The sequence below is a fragment of the Leuresthes tenuis genome, unplaced genomic scaffold (assembly GCF_036924035.1).
Source record: "Leuresthes tenuis unplaced genomic scaffold, fLeuTen1.0.hap1 SCAF_12, whole genome shotgun sequence".
NCBI classification, from domain to species: domain Eukaryota; kingdom Metazoa; phylum Chordata; class Actinopteri; order Atheriniformes; family Atherinopsidae; genus Leuresthes; species Leuresthes tenuis.
In genome coordinates this window covers 18,941,801-18,947,846 of record NW_027325366.1, presented here as the reverse complement: position 1 = coordinate 18,947,846, position 6,046 = coordinate 18,941,801, and the positions used below count along the sequence as shown (strand labels likewise).

The 6,046-nt window shown below is 38.7% G+C and overlaps 1 long non-coding RNA gene across 1 annotated transcript; it reads right to left on the bottom strand.

The window, feature by feature from the left end:
* Nucleotides 1-3,335: 3,335 nt before the first annotated feature.
* On the bottom strand, nucleotides 3,336-5,607 carry LOC140319881 (uncharacterized). The gene is made up of 4 exons (XR_011917987.1): nucleotides 5,513-5,607; nucleotides 5,109-5,426; nucleotides 4,925-5,015; nucleotides 3,336-3,449 (listed from the first exon to the last, which is right to left on the bottom strand). It is a non-coding gene; the product is annotated as an uncharacterized lncRNA (long non-coding RNA).
* Nucleotides 5,608-6,046: the final 439 nt, after the last annotated feature.

Below are 6,046 nucleotides of genomic sequence, written 5' to 3'. Positions count from 1 at the left end.
TGGATAGTTCCATCTTTAGCTCCAAAATTCCAAAGAAATTTAAAGCGGTCATCCTCTCCATTGACAAAACGAGGTTTATTTGTGGATTCAATTACATAGAAATTGTCATTTACAGGCTTCTCCTTCGTCCTCCTCTGCCATGAAATCTGAGTGATGTCACCCAGTTTGCAGGATAAGACAGCGGATTCTCCAGATACCCCGGTTGCACGTCCACCAGTCACCAGCGCTGCAGAAATAAGAAAACGCAATCAGTTATTGTGACTCAAAATCTTATAACACTATAGTGGCAAAATTACAAGAGTATCAAACCGCCACGTCTTTGAAAAAACCATGTTCGGCCTAATAAAAAGAAAACCTTTGGGGTCTAAAATGATCGTGCAAGACAATGTGAATGTTATCTGATTTTCTGAGATTTTAAGTTACCTTTTTGTACTTTTTGTAAAATATCCTTTGAGCATTTGTTTTATCTGTGTTGCAGACCGACATCTCGGCTTAATCTAAATATGGTCGAATCCTTCTTGCTTCATAGCTGTCTTTAACTAAGTTCTTAAGAATTTTATTACCGATCATAAACCCCACAATGTTTTCCATCTTGGTCAAGAAAAAGAGTTTAGAAAAAGACGATAGGAGGCGAAACATGTTATGGAGGCTGGGCACGTCTCTGATCAAAGCCAATGTTGGAGCAAACTGTAGGAGCCCTGGTTTTGACAGGGGCTCAAATTTAGACTTTAACTAAATTAGCCATTTCAACATTTTTAATAATCGTTTGTTTTACATGTTTCTGAAACAGAAACATTAACTGAAAAAAAAAACACGACATTCATTACCAAAAAAAAAGTCAATATTTAACTTCTGCTCAGACGTTTTAAATAATTTCCCTGGTTGACGGCGATCCATTCTTCCTCTTTCAAGTTGATCCCTGTTTGTGACTTTCTGTTTGTCCACGCGTTCACACGGAAAAGCTCTTATGGAAATTAGTGGAAAACCTTCACACGCACTCGCGAAAAACAGTATTATTCATAGGAACCGGATGCTGTTTTTTTTTTAAACGGAAGTTGATATGGTTCGCTATGAGTCGTGGCGCGTATTTCAATACGGAACGCGACTCACAGCGTCTGCTGAGCAGTCCATTGAGAGAACTAAAGAGTTACAGAACCAGCGGCTTCACTCAGTAATATTTAACTGCGTCTCGCGACTACAATGTCCGCGCTTACATAACCACACCAACTTCCGGTTTAGGTAAAAAAAAAATAAAAAAAAATAATTACAGCAATTTATATGAAAGGTTTTTCCAAATTTTATATGAGAGCTTTTCAGGAGTGCGTATGCAAGCTAAACCTGAATAGTGTCCACGGTTGTCCACAGTTTACGCGTCGCGATCGTTGCTTTTACCTTTGACGTGTTGCGCCGTCGTGCTGGAAAATGATCGCCAAATGGTACCTGGTATGGTGGGTGTAGTTGCTCTTGGACAAATGTTTTTGATGCCATTCTTTGATGGAACGTTGTTTTTGGGGGGAAGATTTGTAAGTGATCCTCACACCTTCGATAAGATGCGACTTCATGTAAAGTCTTGGAGTGCGTCACCGCGTCTCTGTTGGCACAGCACAGCACTCGTATCGTTCACATTTCCTTCTTTGAGCAGTCAGCTTTCCAGATCTCCCGTACAAATGTAATGGGGATTCGTCTGAAAAGTGTCTTTCTTGCTGCACATCCTTTTCATAACACGTCCAAAAGCCTTCGTCTGACAGCGAGCGCAGGCGCAGTCGCACCAACCTGCTCCCACTCTCACGCAAGCTCCACAAAGGTCTACAAAAAAGTAACTTTTATTTTTTCAAGATACAACTATATGGATCAACTGAGGAAAATGGGGACTCAAATTGCAAACTGCATAATCGTAATGTGTCCCGTTTGGAAAACTCTTCTCTGATCTTCAATGAATAAACCAGAGAAGCGTTTCGTTCGAGATTAACCTGAACGTAAATACCAGCTTCACAGAACACAGCATTTACCAAGGACGATTAACTAACCTTCAGACCATCTGCTCCAGATGAGTGTGAACGTCCAAAAGAGCAGCTGACACATCGTGAAAAACCTTGCTGCTGATCAGAAGTCATGAGTTCTCTGAGTCTGGAGGAGGCGAACAACACCGTTACGGTGTTCCGTCGCACACTAGAGAATTTCTTCGAATTGCAGGGTGAATCAGACTTTCTTGTAATCTGACTTTTTGCCACTAGATGGAGAGTAAATCACCACAGTGTCTCACTACACTGGAGTCAAAACAACAAGAAGAGCTAGAAAGAAATATTAGTTTATTTGCTGGAGACAGCTTTTGGGTTGTAAAAACTGAAATCTGATGCAAAATTTGTAAATTTATACTGGACTGGTAAATAAAAAGCTTGTGTTGACTGCGCTGTGGATGCAGCTAATGCTGAAGCTATAACTTTTCTCAACCAGTTCCCACTCACATTAAAGTAAAAAAAATGCATATCACATCGCAAATTATACTCGTATAATAACGACTGTGCAGCATTGAGCAAGTTCGCTTTTTAAGCGATCTAAATCATGAATTTGCAGGGAAAAAAAATCCACATTCCACAGTGGTGCATGAAATAAAAACATTTCTATCAATGATAGCTGTGAAAGACAATGTTTTATTCCTGGAACATACAGCACGAATGACACATTTACGAATCCTGTCCGAACAGCACAGCACAATACAGCATGTTTATGTACAAATCTGCATCCTGCATGTTATGGAGACCAAAGGGAAATAAAAATTGAAGGTTATTTGGGAGATGTGGTCATATTTGTTTTCTTTCGATTCATGATAATTTTTGAAAGGTTGCACACATGGTTCTGAGAAAGAGGAACTGAGAATATGGTGTGAAGTTGTTAAATAATTTTTTATATTGTGCAATAAGAAAAAAGCATCTGTAGAGATACACATACCAAACAACCTTTAGAAAATACAAAATCTTGTTCAAAGTACAAAACAAACAGAAAAATGACCTGTCCCTATCCAGTGCCTTTTGTTTATTCCTTATGGCGGAATTTCTGTTATATGTTTCTGTTGTTTCTCGTTTAATCTGAATTTCTGTGTCAGCTCAATAAACCACAGGGAGATCTGAGCTTCTCAAAGCAAGTCATTCTTGTTTTTTAATTGCCCTCCATACTGCAGAACTTCGGGGTTGTGGAGGGTCCATCTGTATGGATTGAAAATAAGAATAAAATTATTCCAAGTTGGAAAAGAAAACTACAACAAAAAATTTGAAATAAAAAAAACAAGAAAACATATAAGGAGGAAACGGAGCTTACTGCTGAAAATACTTTAGTAAAAAAGGTAACATGATGTGAATAATAACAAAGTTCCTCTGACCTTTGCTCCCTGCTGAACATGATAAATGGCACAACTCTGAGTTCTGCTTTTGTTGAGGTCCCGGTTCTTGGATCTTGTCCAACTAGTTCTGCTAAGACGAATTGCGACCAGAAATTAAACCACACGGCACTCTCAACTTATTTCCACTTGTTTTTGTGTTTATGTTAGGCTGCAGACAATAGTTTGTCACAAACTTTGTTTCTGGGAATTGGGGCTGAATTTGCAGATCTTAGTGGTCGGGAGGGATCACATGAGCTTTTTAAATGTCAGAACAACCATCACAGTTTTCTAGATCTCAAGCTGTCGTCCTCAAATGTTCCATTTGTCACCAGTCAGACTAACAAAGTAAAGGTGTAGTGCAAAAAAACCACAAGTGTTCAGAGCACTGTCAAATGCAGCCCTTTGGTAGCCTCAGATGAATGCGCTGTTTTTTCTATCATGCATTTCCGTGTTAATAGATCAGGCGTTAGATCAACAATAAAGATTCAAGCAGCTTCTCTCTCGCTCAGTCTCCATGCTTTGTTCCAAACACAACTGTTTTCTTATTCACGTTATTATATTTATCATTTATTCAATGCTTGTTGCAACTCAGTGAGGGTTCCAGTGTGCAAGGTGGAAACACCTTAAATAGCCTCTCTAACCAGGGCAGAAGTCGGACACTGAAAGTAAAGTAAAAGGCCTCTTCACAGTGTTTGGTAGAAATGCTCTGATTATTGTGTAGTGGTAACTGAACAAGGCAATCTTTGTGGTGAGCGTTTAGTTTGTCTTGTTTAAAGACCAATGCTTTGCCCACAGTTTTGTGTATTTTTCGGTGCAGAACTTGACAAAAGCACCACGGGTGTGGAGAGAAGACTCGGTTTCCTTGAAATACACGTATCAATTTTTCTTTTGCTTGATCCATAAAACTTATCACCACATGTCAAAGACAGCATTGATGGATCAATTGGTCATACTGATGCAGCAATGCATGTTGGGCAACTTGATCAGAAACAGCAACCACTTACTGAGTATAGCGAATGAAAGATTTGATCATTTGATTCTTATAGGCTTACTTTTGTTTTGTTTTTTCGATTTAGAGCAAAACTAAAACTTTAAACTGACAGACACAGTAGCAGGAATGTGATCGAGCTTTTTTATAAAATCAGCCATCTGAGTACTGACCGCATTTATTGCACCACAACGGAAAGCAGTAGATTTCTCACGATTATAATTGCAAATCTGAAGCTGAAGACAGACTTTTTTTTTTAATAGTGATGCAACAAAAAGCAGTCCAATGATGGGTGATAGTACTAAAATATACTGTAATGAACTGATTCCTGAAAAGATGGTTGTGCATTTATGTACCATACAGTTGGAACTTTGACCAAAACTCTTCATGTTGTAGAAGTGATCAGCCTTTTTCTTAGTTTCTCATACATAGTAAATTTTCATGTAATATAATTGATGCCTTATTTGTCAGCTATCTCACATGCATAACGCTCTTCACCAGAACACAGTCAATCCAAGCAGATATTATTTGTGGATGTGAAGCTGAAAATTATTACTCACCGGCAGAGGCAGACAGTTAATGTGATGCAGCATAGAAACAATCCAGCAGCAGATGATAGTAGTAATTCACCATAATTTGATAAAAAAAATTCTGAAAAACAACAAAAAAAACAATGACTGATTTATTCACTTAGCTTGCGGTTTGACTAAAGATGCAATAACTCATGGTTTTTGCTCAACCCACCTTTATGATTCTCAGACACAGTTAAATTCCATATAATTTGATCGACACCTTGCCTGTCAGTTATCTCACATTTATAAAGTCCTGTATCATTGTGTTGAGCGCTAAAAATATTTAGCTTTGTAGGCATGTTGGCATCAATTCTCACTCTGTCAGAGGAGAAGTTTGAAAAGGTCTGATTAATCTGATTGTTATATACAAACTTAAATCTGCCACCGGTCCAGGTGATTTGTGTTGTATTATTCTGGGATATGTTGCAAGTGAACATGACTGAGTCTCCTCTGGACACCTTCATGTTCCTGTGATCAGCCGCTGGAGTTCCTGCAGTTTGAAGGAAACAGTCTATGAATCATTCAATCTCTTCTTCAATCTGGATAAAAACATGCATCACAAACACAAATCTGTACCTGCAAAGACCAGCCACATCTCTGACAGCTGAATGACGAGCACAGCTGCTCGGCTCAGGCTGAACATGATGACCATCAGACAGCGACGGTTAGACTGGAACTTCATCATCCGCTTTTTATGTACGAGAGAGAGAGAAAAGGAAGTGGTTAGTAGCTGTTTTGCTAAGGTTAAGTCTGAGATTCACATAGCATCTACTGTGAATGAAATTAAGTCCTATAGCTGTGTAAAAGCATGCAGTTTTTCGATTCAGACACTTTAAGCACAGTCATATGTAAAAATATGCTGGCAACAGGATTGTGTTGAAACAATTCTCTTGGAATCAAGTAGTTCTTCAACAAAATGTGAAATTATCTCACATTAACACGCAGTTTTTCAACAACAAGAAAAGCTTTTCAGCCCTCTAAGATAGAGGGCTGAAAAGCTTAAAGCAGCTTTACTGGAACAGTGTCAGGAACAGTGGGGACTTAGGACACAGATGCAGGGTCTCTTGTGTTCAGAAGGTTTATTTAAATTAATAAACACAAACAGAGCAA